This window comes from Neophocaena asiaeorientalis, unplaced genomic scaffold (assembly GCF_003031525.2).
Source record: "Neophocaena asiaeorientalis asiaeorientalis breed wild unplaced genomic scaffold, Neophocaena_asiaeorientalis_V1.1 scaffold182, whole genome shotgun sequence".
Taxonomy (NCBI): domain Eukaryota; kingdom Metazoa; phylum Chordata; class Mammalia; order Artiodactyla; family Phocoenidae; genus Neophocaena; species Neophocaena asiaeorientalis.
The window spans coordinates 334,567-346,723 of record NW_020174648.1 but is presented as its reverse complement, the minus strand read 5'-3'; the positions used below and the strand labels follow the sequence as shown (position 1 = coordinate 346,723).

Sequence of the window (12,157 nt, the reverse complement as noted above, 5' to 3'; positions counted from 1 at the left end):
ATTATTGCATCTTGTACCTCCTACCATAAAGAAGGAAACATTCCAGGTAAACCTCTTCAAGTTCTTGAGTCAGCGTATTCTACACCCAGAGATACTGCTCTGACTCATGTACCAGGTGATGTGAAAGGCTGCGAACTTTGAATGAGTCCCGGAGCAGCAAAGGACTCTGCAGCCAGCCCAGGTTGCCATGCGAGCAATCCTGCTGCTTGGGCCTTATGACCTGACAGACACTATGGTGTTGTTGGAGATATCAGTGGTGGGGAAAGATACCATGTGGAGTTTGTGGCATGCGAGCCCCCAGGCTCCATGCGAGCCCCCAGGCTCTGGAGTAAGACCATGCCTTCTGCAGTGAAGAATTATATGCCTTTGAATAACAAGTTCTAACCTGCTAGTGGTCCCTGATAGAGAAAGAATGTCTAACCATGGGTCACCAACCAACCTTGTGGCTAGAACTGCCCATCAAATGCTGGGTCCTTTCAGACCCAATGAGTCAGATTGGGTGGAAGTGGTACCTCCAGGACTGAGCATTAGGAGGGTCAGAGGGCACAAGCAGGCTGCATGAACAAGTAACCCAGACCCCCCTCTCACCTACCATGATTGCCTGAGAGCTCCTCCCTCAGGGCACACCTATGGCTGTATGGGACACCCTGTAAAACCAAATGAAAGAGGAGAAGAAAGCCTGACTCGTTTCATGGATGGGTCAGCTCCATATGTGGGTGCAAGCGCAATTGGACAGTAGGTGCACTGCAGCCTCACACAGCGGTAACCTTGAAAGACAGTAATGGAGGAAAATCCAGTTGTCAGAGCTTTGAGCAGTGTACTGGTCATCTACTTGGTGTAGAAAGGAGAAGTGACCCAAGGTTAGACTATATCGTGGCAAACGGCCTGGCTAGCTGATTAGGAAAAACAGGAAGATCAGGGATAAGGGGTCTGGGGTAAAGGTATGTGGATGGACTTATGGAAATGGGGGTGAAGTGGGAAAATCTTTGAATCACATGTTAACATCCTCAGAGAGCATCCACCATTGATGAAGAACTAAATGACCAAGCAGACAGATGACTCATCCCACTGACCTCAGCCAGCCTCTGTCATCAGCCGCTCCCGTGTTGGCATGATGGAAACGTGAACAAAGTGGCTGAGGGGGCAAAGATGGAGGCTATTCATGGGCCACAAATGTAGACTATCACTTACCAAAGGTAATTTGGCTTCTGCTGCCACCAAAGTCATCCTGCCTGCAACAGAGACCGAAACGGAGTCCCCATTATGGCACCATATTAGTTGCTCTTCCTCAAGAGACAAAACCAGCCAGCTGGTAACAAGTTGACTACATTAGGCCCTTTCCATCCTGGAAGGTCCAGAAGTTTGTTCTTTACCCTCAGAGGAATAGATACATATTCAGGTTATGGGTTTGCCTTTTCCTGACCACAGAGGGTCTCAACCAGCACCACCATCTGAAGCCTTTCAGAGTACTTTATCCACTGGTATGGGATTCCATATAATATCACCTCAGACCAGAGGGCTAACTATAGCATGGGGGGTGTGAGAGTCAGCTCATGACCATGGAATTCACCACCTAGAAGCTGCCAGCCTGAAAGAGCTGTGGAATGGTATACTGAAAGCATAGATAAGTGCCAAGCAGAGGCAGTACTCTGTGAGTATGGGTGTCACACTCCAGGATTCCATACATGCATTGAATCAAAACCCTGTATATGGTACTGGGCCCCCAAAGGGAAGGACACAGAGTCTGAGTACCAAGGTGTGGAAGCAGGAATAGCTCCACTTAACATCAAGCTCATTAATCCACTTTCTGCTTTCTGTCCCCTGACTCTGAGCTCTGCAGGACTGGAAGTCCTGGTCCCACTGAATTATGAGCTAGGGTACTTTGGGCTTCCTCTGTCCAGGCACCAGCAGGCAAACAGAGGAGTCATGGTTTGGTAGAGTAATTGATCCCGATCATCAGGAAGAGAAGGGCTGCTATTATGAGCAGCAGGGACAGGAGGAGTATGTTTGGTACCCAGGTGTAGAAAACAAATGTTTCAAAGAACACGTATATCATTTATAATTTATAATATATCATTTATAATCCTTCAGGATTATCGGATTCTAGTCTTATTCCTCAACTCAAGCTGTTTTGTAACTCTTTGTTAAGTTGTAGGAAATGTAACTTCTGTCTTGTCCAGTAGTGATTTTAATGGACTCTCTTCCCACTGTAGAGAAAAACTTTGTCTCTACCTGCAATTCATCCCAACTTTCATTTATGCCATAAACGTCTGTGCTTTTTGGCTTCCCTGAGCTTTTCTATATATACACATATCTCATTCATCTTTGTATCTGTTGAAGAGTCATGCTTTTGTCTTTTTTCTGGAAAGAAAATTATTTTTTAACACAGGTGACCTGGGCACCCTTGATACTCCCTTGATACTCCCAATTGTGCCTATAAATGGAGAGATACAGAAACCTCAGCCCGAGGACACAGTGACCAGGGCCCAGGCCCCTTGGGGGTAAGGGCTGGGTCATATCATCAGACTAGACTCTGAAGCTGGGAGAGCTGATAGCTGACGAGGAGAGGCATCTAGAGTGAAGGAGCATCGACTGTGGCCCAGAGACCCACTGCATCAGTGGGGGGCTGGCTTGTCCTACTAACCTCCCTCGGAAAGAAAAGCTCACCACAATCCTGGAAGAACTGCTATCTGGACATGTGTGGAAAAGTGAGCCGAATGACACAAAGGGTGAACTAAGGTGGACACAGAAATGTCCTGCCCAGATCTCTGTCCAAGGAAGGACTTGCTTCACAGGTGTGGGGGCACAGGTACGGGGGCTGCTGTGAGCAGTGTCTCTGGTGGACAGCTCCTCCAGGGTCTGCCTCAGTGGCAGACAGCTACCTCACTACAAACCGTGCCCTTTCTGGAGCAATCAACGTCCAGTGACTAGACGAATCCACGTGGAGTGACTCTTCTTTATGCCGGGCATATAAATGCTCAGCCATCTTGTCCCAACACATGACAACTCTGAGGGGCAATATTCACCCCAGGGTCTCATGCTGGATTGGCCAAGGGTTTGTCGGCCCCTCTCTGTGGTTCAAGTTCTTCCTCCACCCAGCCTGCTTCTCCCTTTAATTTCACAGGTGTAGCTCTCTAACAAATGTTGTATACCCCATGCTTCCTCTCAGCACCTTCTACTGGAGAACCTACCCTGGGGCACTAGTCCCCTTGCTTTTAATCCATCTTCCCTCTGCAATCTGGAACTTTGTTTTGTTTTTGTAAACACACATCCAACCATGTCATTTCATCAGTGACTCAAAATCATCAGTGACTTCTCAGACCACGGTATTTGTTCCCTTAGACATGCCAGGAGATATGAGAAGCCAAAAATTTTACTCTTCTGAAATTTTAAATGCTACCCAGAATCTGTCCTATATATTGTAGGACACGAGGCTCTTAAGAATCCAACCTCCTTCTGCTAGTCCATATTCATTTCTACCCATCCTTGGAATGGAAGCTTCAGGAAGGCCTGTCTCCCTGCCTCCATGCATGAGGCTGATTCTCCAGAGAATTTCTCCTCCTGCCCTTCACCTGCCCAGGAAAAGCCAGCAAGCACTTCCACTTTCCTTCAGAAAAACAAACATGCCCCTGTTCTTACATTCCACCAGTAACCCCTTTAGAGCACTCCTTATCTCTATCAAGTCTGGTCATTTGTCAGTCTCTACCCACCACCCCAAATTTCCCCCCCATTCTAGACTGTTCTTGAGGGCAAGGGTGCTATCTAATTTTCTCTCCTCAGTGTCCAACCATAATGCCTGGTTTATGCTAAGAAATATCAGCATAATTGAAAACATGAGTTGAATAAATTTGCCCAAAGATAATTCATGTATATGAATGTTAATAGCAGCTTTATTCGCAATGCAAAAAAACTGGAAACAACCAAATGTCCATCAACAGGTGAATGGATAAACAAATTGGGCAAATTGTCTTGGTCTGCTAGGGCTACCATAACAAAATACCACACACTGGGTAGCTTAAATAACAGAAATTTATTTCTCATCCTGAAGGCTAGTAGGTAGAGATCAAGATGTTAGCAGATTTGGTTTCTCTAGAAGCGTAACTGCTTGGCTTGCAGACAGCTAGCTGCCTTCTCGCTGTCCTCACATGGCCCCTTCTCTGTGGACACATCAAAAGATAATTTAAATTTTTTTTTTTTGCGGTACTCGGGCCTCTCACTGCCGTGGCCCCTCCCGTTGCAGAGCACAGGACCCGGACGCGCAGGCTCAGTGGGCATGGCCCACAGGCCCAGACGCTCCACGGCATGTGGGATCCTCCCTGCACCAGGGCACGAACCCGCGTCCCCTGCATCGGCAGACGGACTCCCAACCATTGCGCCACCAGGAGAGCCCCTCAAAAGGTAATTTTAAAAGAGGATATAGTCATGCCTTTCACAGAATTATAGATTTTATTTGTCATTAATTAATAAGAGAACCCATACAGTGTTACAACCTGTTCAGAAGAGAATCTGAAACGCAGGCAAATATATAGACATCTGGAATGGTGAGAAAAATTTACAAATAAATGCAAAATCAGCAAAACTGGTCAATATTCATGGGTCAATTCCACCAACTATAATTGGCATTCGTATGGACGAAAATAATGTGCATTACTGTCAGTTTTTCTACAATTTACAGACTTGTAAAGTAACTCAGATAACCTGAAAGGATGCAGTAGACAGTGCATCCAATAATGCTTTTTGGGCCATTTCAAAGCTTTTTGCATTTTCCCCTATACTTTAACTCCTCCAGCCCAAATTATGCAGTTATTTATCAGGTCATTTGACATGACTAAACACACACACACACACCCCAAAATGTTTTGTTCTCAACACCCTAGAGAAAAATCCTTTTCAGCTTTTGCCAGTTAGCTAAAGCCAGAAGCCTGGCTCAGGTCCTGGGGCAGATGGAATCCACCTCAGTTCTCCTCTTATTTCGTCTAAATCTTCACAGAAATGGCCCAAACTCAGTAAGAGATATTATTAGCAGTATCAACATTAGCAAGAGAAAGATTGTTTTTGTCTTAGATTCTCCATACTGAAGAAGTTTTAAAAGCTAAGCACCTTTTTGGTGACTTAGAGAGGTGTACCAACTATGATTTTCACTGCTGCTCTCCTGGGGGCAGAAACAAGTCCCCAGGGCCCAGCTCCTAAGACTGCTGCAGAAATGGAGCCAGACGTTGCTGGGAAGATGTTGGTGAAGAGGCCCAAGAGAGAGAAAGGGGAGGAGGAGAGTAGAGAGGTGATTCTGGGTGAACAGCATCTTGGGGGAAAAAGAAAATAGCCATGGACCATGCAGAGAACCTTTCCAAACGTGGCTGCTTATGAAGGGGTTATGTGGGGCTCAATGGGGCAGGACTTTGCACGTACAAAATCAGAGCTTTCAAGGGATGGCAAACCCTCAGACACTGGCACTCCCAGAAGGCTTTCTAAGAAGTGATAGAGAATCCACTGGCCCTATGGGGACTCCTCTCTCCCCAGCTCAGTAAAGGTAGCACCTCACACCCTTCCCCAGCAAGCTCTGAAAAGGGCCACCGTGTCACAGCCCTCTACACACTAAACATACCTCTGCAGGCAACCCCAGATTCTCCTTGGGGCGGTATCTTCTCTTTGAACACCCTAACCTCCTCCAGACCCCATCCACCCCTTCACTCTCCACCATAGCTCTTAAAACTTGTTTTGGACCCAACCTCTTCTTACCTTTTTGTTACCAGCTGATTCTTTTATTACTTCTATGGCCCTTAAGTCTGTAAAGATTTTGTCCAACAAGCCAACCATATTTATTGCATGATAATCCTTGTCCCCATGACAACCCACGTTGTCATACTGAGTTGATACAATACCAGTCAAAAGCAAAGGCACTTCTCATGGTAAATGTATAATTTCCTTTAGACTTCTTTAAATATGGGATATAGCTTACACTCCCCTCCCCATCAGGTGTCTAGGGACCCCAGGTTGGGCTCTGAGGATTAATGTTGAGTGACTGCAACCAAGTCTCCCTTGCTCTCCCTTTTCTCAGATGGGCAAAGTGAGGCTGTTAGTTTTAAGGTGAATTGACTTAGTCAAATTGACAAAGAATCAGAATGGAAATTGAGATTTCTTTTTCAGTCTCACCTTTTTTGGTCTCTAACTCCTCTTAGCATTAGGTTTTCTTAAAAAATAAAATAACATTTAGCTGGGATGGGCTGCCCCTTGCCCCCAAGGGAGTCTTTTCTGCTTGCAGCCTGGCCCTCTCTATGAGATCCTAGAATTTGCAGCACAGCAGCTGCCTGCTCCTCCCCTCTGGGTCAAGAGACCTAGACCACCCTGACAAGAAAGAACCTGAGAGATTGTCGGGTCCAGGTTGTCCCAAAGTGTGTTCCTTAAGAAGTTAATTGCTATTTGGGAGCAAACAGTTTCCGTGGTCGATTCCTTTTGAGAAAGGCAAAGTTAAGCAAAGGTAAACTGGTTTAGTTTAGTTTTGTTTTCACTTCAGGACTTGACTGAGCCTTTGAAATGCCTTTGGGCCTAATGACCTGCCAGGAGGATGAGATGGCATGTATTATCGCCCAAATTTATTGGACTTGAAATCTCTTTTTCACAGGAGACCTACTCATACCCCACAGGTCCCTGGGGTTCTGAGAAGCTTAGTTTGGGACCTGTTAGTCCAGCCCAGCATTTCCAGATGAAGAAACTGAACTCCTCTGAGTGACCAGTCCTTGGACCCACAAGTAGATGTGGTCCCGCCAGAGCTGAACCCAGGTTGCCAGAGACTAATCCTGAACTTTTCAAATTGGGGTCTTTTCCTCTATACCTCGCCCACCACATATTTAACCCAGGAAAAAAACTTTCCAATGGCCCCCGGAAGTGGAGGGAATTTGCTCAGAGAGAGGCTGCTTCTGAGGCTTGTTTGTGTCCGGAGCAAAACCTGCCAGGCTCGTGGGGGCAGGAGGGAATGGCGAGGCAAGAACCCCTGCAGGACGAGGTGTTGCACAGCCTGGGGCTAGAAAGGGCTCCCCGAGGCTTTCATAGACTCTCATATGTCTTAATCCAGTTATTGAATAGTACTGAGCACTTTCTGTCTTTTCTCAAGATCAAAAACTGTCACAAACATGACTCCAGCTCTCAGTCAACGTCCAATACCTTTCTCCCTGCATCTGCTCTCATTTTGTTAATGAGAAAATTGACTTGGCCAAGATGACCGTGGTTACTGACAGACAGGTGAAAGCTAGGTGTCCTCTCCTTATACTGATGACGGCCTCCCACAGGCCAGGCATGGGAGAGTGGGAGGGAGAGTTTTAAAATATTTGCCTAAACCCAGTCATTTCCTTGTGATTAGGATTATGAAATGAAAAGCTACAGTTCCGGCTCACATGGGAACGGATGCCCAGCAGACTCAGAGTGGCCCTCAAGGGCAGTGAAGTCTGGAGTCCGTCTCTCCAGGGAAGGTCCTGTCCCATCCCAGCAGCTCCCTGCCTGCCCGCCTGGGGGGAGCAGTGCGGGCTGACCCTGACCAGGTAGGAACCACGCCTTTGTCTTTCTTGGATCTTAGTCAATTCAGGCACAAGTGGCAAAGGACAGCATGGCATACGTGTATTCACACTTGTGTGTTGGCATGTGCAGAGCGGCATGACTAGAAAACTGAGTGGCTGCTCTCTGGAGGTGCCCAGTTGTCGTGTTGCCTGACTGTTATGTACCTGCTGTCTTCTCTCAACATATTTTTGCATGCTTCTCTCTTGTTATTTTCTCCTCTCCCCTTCCCCATCTATTTCTTCTTCTGAGAGCTATTTTATCTCCAAGTTTCCAGGCTCATTCAGAATTGAAGTGTAAGGTCCACGCCACTGTCTGTGATCAATGGCCATTTTGGGGAAAGAGAGGAGGGGCAGGTGCAAGGAGGCCTGAGCATCAGGCGTAAATGGCAGTCATCAGGAAGCCCAGATGCCGGTCCTCGCCCTGCCAGTGACCGACTTTCTCACAGGCCCTGGGGCAGGATGGGCCATACTGAGGGAATGAACCAAATCCTTTGAAATGATCTTGATCCTCTTAGCAGCAGTGGCCCCCTCTTCTCCTCTTAGGCATCCTTACCTGATAGGGATTTTTTCTTTCATTTAACCACGTGGCATCTAGTCAATAGCTTTTATGTGCCGGACACGTGTTGGGGCCAGGAACGCGCGTGTGGATCAGGAAGCACTCCGTGACGTGTCAGATGTTGACAACTCAGTGTGATAAGTGCTTTGGCAGAAGCGGGCCCAGGATGCCCTAACCCAGGTTGGGAGGACTGCAGAGGATGCTGGGAAGGTGTCCCTGAAGGGGCGACATTTGAGCTGAGTGTGGAAGGTCTAGGAGGAGACATCCAAGTTGGGATGGGATGTATATGTGTGTGGAGTGAAGCAGTGTGTTTCAGGCTGAAGGAAAGATGGGCAAAGGCGAGGAGATGTGAACCATTGTGGCCAGTCGGGGGAACTAGAAGCAATTCAATATGGTGGGAGTGCAGGACAGGCTGTCGGGGTAGTGAGAGTGAGGCTGGAGGGACCCCTGTGCCATAAGAAGGAGTTTGACTTTTAACCTGACGACTTGGGCTTCTTGAAACTGGGCCTCAAAATCACCTGGGAAGCTTATTAGGAAACAGAGTCCTGGCCTAACTCCAGCTAAGGAATCAGAATCTTCAAGGGTGAGACCTGAGCAACAGCCTTTCGGGCAGAGTCCCAGGAGAGTCTACACAGACACTGGTCAGATTAAACCTTGGGAAATAGTGGGAGGGTTCCAAGCAGAGGAGAGGCAGGCACATGGGAGACCAGTCCCGACACTCTCTTGAGCCTCTGCTGGAAGGAAATTATGAGGGCCCGAGGGGAGGCCCTGGGCAGTGAGCAGTGTCCCCAGGAGTTGCTGCCAGGATCAGTTGCCTGAGTGCTCCTCCGACCACGTGCCCCGTGACCAGGACAGGAGCGACCAGGAAATTCTGCTTTCCAGCTGGACAAGGTCCTTCAGGCAGTACAGTGGAGGGATGGCAGAGGCATCCCTCCCATCCATTCCCACCCGACCTGCTCTAACGCACTGACCTCAAAGGACTATTTCATCCTTTCCCTCCATCCTAAGTGAAACCCTTTTTCCACATCCCACAAGGCTCCTTATTCAAGCTGAGTGTTTAGAGCACACTGGGGGAGGGTGGAGAGGAGGAGTGAGGCTTGTTTTTTCATCCAGGCTAAGGGGAAGGAGGCTTCCTGGGATGGTGGGTTTCCCTAGGTGATTCAAATGGAGGAAGGGGACTACATGATTGCTATTTACTATATATTCATGTTCCTCCTAGGTTTCTCTCCAAAGGTTGGTAATGAAAGTGTCTGATACACAAGGAAATAAGGCAGTTCCCCAGCCCAGAAACGCGCCATGCTCAAGGCTAAGGCCTGATGCAGACCACCCTCTAGGGACTCCCACCTCAAAGGACGGGGTCCAAACTCCTCACCCCGGGCCTAGAGGCCCTCAACCAGGGGCCAGCGCAAGCCCTGCGCTGCAGCCTCACCCCAGCCCCAGACTTTCCCAGATTAACTTTTACACTTAACGCTTAAACCAGGCAGTTTCACACCTCAGTGCCTGTGTTTATGCTAATCCCCTCCTCTGACGTGCCTCTCCCACCCCTCCCCCTCTGTCTGGCTAATTCCTGCTCATGCTGCAAGACCCAGCTCTCCGTGATGCCTCCCGTCCCACCCAACACACATCTCAATCTTGCTGTTCCTGTGAACGGCCCACACCTCTACGCTATGCTTACCTTGATGGGACCACTTACACAGTAAGTTTAAGCACCTGCCCCTCCCCCACTCCACCTTGACCGGAAATTCCTCAAGGGCAGGGTCTGTGGTACTACATTTTGTCTCCCCAGTGCCTGGCACATAGTAGGAGCTCAAGAGATATTTGCTGAACCAAATAGAAACCAGATGAATGAGAAGTGCCCTCAGATATGTGAATGCCATGATAATTTAAGAGCATTCTAAGGATTTGCTTATTGGTGTTTTTAGGACGGGTGCCTCTGTATAGCTATGATACCCCATCCCCCTGTTAAGTGCAAAATAACAAACTTAATGAGTAAATTGAAGGTGATTATTTGCATCTTAAAAGGTGGAGGGCAGGTCTCCTTTAAATATTAAGCCCTTGCTAGAACTTTCAGAAACTTGCCTTACAGATCATTAACGTCTGGGGGAGGGGTAGGAGCCGGAGTCCTGGAGCTGGAACCTCTAAGAGGCTGAGCTCCAAAGTTGCGGCTATGAAAGGAGGAAGCAAGGCAGAAGGTCTTGGACCCAGACAGAACTGGGTTCAGACTCTGGCTATACTAGCTGTGTGGCCTTGGGCAAGTCCCTTAACCTCCCTGTACCCCGATTTCCGTACTCCTAAAGTGGGGATACACCATACCTACTTTGCAGGGTTGTTGTAAAGATCTAAAAGGTCCTACGTAGAATGCCTTCCCTCATAGGAGGTCCCCAATAATAGTAATAGTATCGTTGTTGGTAGGGTTGACATGGCACATGGAGGGGAAGAAGGAGTCTTTTGAGGTTTACAGGATTTTACCTGGGCTGGCAGAATAGGAAGGCAGAAAGGATCCAGAAATGTAAGGGCCAGACCATCATGGCAACATCATTTGACTATCACAGCACTTCACAATTAGTTTTACTTCTTTAAACGGACTCTTTCCATGTTGAACACGCAGAATGCTGGGAACAGCACTGTACTGGGTGGTTAATGGGAGGGTCTTGGACTTATTAGCTCTGTGACCTTGGGCAGACCACCTAACTCAGTCTCCTCATTTGTAGAAAGGAGACAGTAAACAGTACCCAGCTCTTAAGCCTGCAGTGTGAGACAAGGAATGTAAGGCGCTTAACCCAATGCCAGGTGCACAGGGCGCCCTCCATAAATGGTACCAGTTACTGTATTATGAAGTGATCAGTACTAACAAGCACAGAATGGTAAATGCCCTGTTGGAGGAACCGCTTCCTCTGGGAATATGTTAACTGCAAGAGCACTACCCACGACTCTGGAGACCACCTGTCCCAGAGCTGTGTGACCTTGGGCCCGTTCTGTAACACAGGGGGTTTGCCCTAGATAATCTCCCAGGTTCCTAAATTAGCCCAAGGTTAGTCCACCCACAGCTCCCCAAACAGCTGCTCTCAGACCTGTATGCTTTTGCCCTGCCCAGATGCCCCCTTCCCCCTCTTCTGCAGGGTAACTCCTACTCACTTAAGGGCAGGCCTCCTTACCATCCTTCCCTGCCACCCTTCCTGGCTCTGCGCAGCAGTTAGCGCACTGCGTGGTCCTTACTGTTGCTAGGTCTGTCATCTAGATGGTGACTGTAGTGCCTCAGTGCAAATAGCAACCGCGCTTGAGAGTGAAGCTTGTTGGCAGAAGGAAACGATCAGCACTTTTCCTTTGTAGAGATTTCCGGAACCTCCTGGGTCCTAATTCTCTTACTGTTTCCCGTTTGTTGTGGAAAAATAGCTTTGGATATAGTTGGGGACCTGTCCCCTCCCTCTGGGCGGAAAGAGAAAGCAAGCCCCATTGGTTGGGGCCACAGCTGCTGGTAAAGTCCTTTGCAGCTACTTCATCCCAGGTCTGGAAAAAGTGACAAGGGATCTTCAGGAGTGCCCAGAACCCCCGAGAATCGGACCCCATTCAAGGCGACTGCCAGTGCAGGCACCTGGCTCTCCCCTAAGCAGGACAGGATGAGGGAACTCTCGTCCACTACGGGTCCCCTCGCGCCGCTGGAAAGCGGAAACAAATGACCTTGACCTCCAAGGAGACGGCCCCTGGGAGAGGGCGACTCCTCCGGAAAAGTTGTCTAAACAAAGGGCATTCCTCAGCTTCCACCCAGCCGAGCCTCCTCCCCACGCCCCGGGTGTAGGGTTACACTCCTTCCCGCGAAGCTCTGGGAGAAAGTGGTGTTTCCGCAGCTTTGGCTCGCGTGGAGCCGCGTCCCACGGCCGCGCTCTCCCGGAAGCCTCGGCTGCAGGCGCTCGCCGGGCGGACTAGGCTACCCGGGCCGCAAGAGGTTAGGTCCGGCGGCCCGGAAGGCAGCCCCCGCCCCGTCCGAGTCCCCAAACTCGCGGGCTTGCTCGTCGCTTAGACGTCTGGAGAGCATCACTCGCCGCCGCCGGGAGGG

General features: G+C 49.0%; 1 long non-coding RNA gene across 1 annotated transcript; it reads right to left on the bottom strand.

Moving 5' to 3' along the window:
• Positions 1–4,011: 4,011 nt before the first annotated feature.
• LOC112408941 (uncharacterized) lies at positions 4,012–11,573 on the bottom strand. Its single transcript, XR_003005043.1, has 2 exons — positions 11,259–11,573; positions 4,012–4,157 (listed from the first exon to the last, which is right to left on the bottom strand). It is a non-coding gene; the product is annotated as an uncharacterized LOC112408941 (long non-coding RNA).
• Between the last annotated feature and the right edge of the window lie 584 nt (positions 11,574–12,157).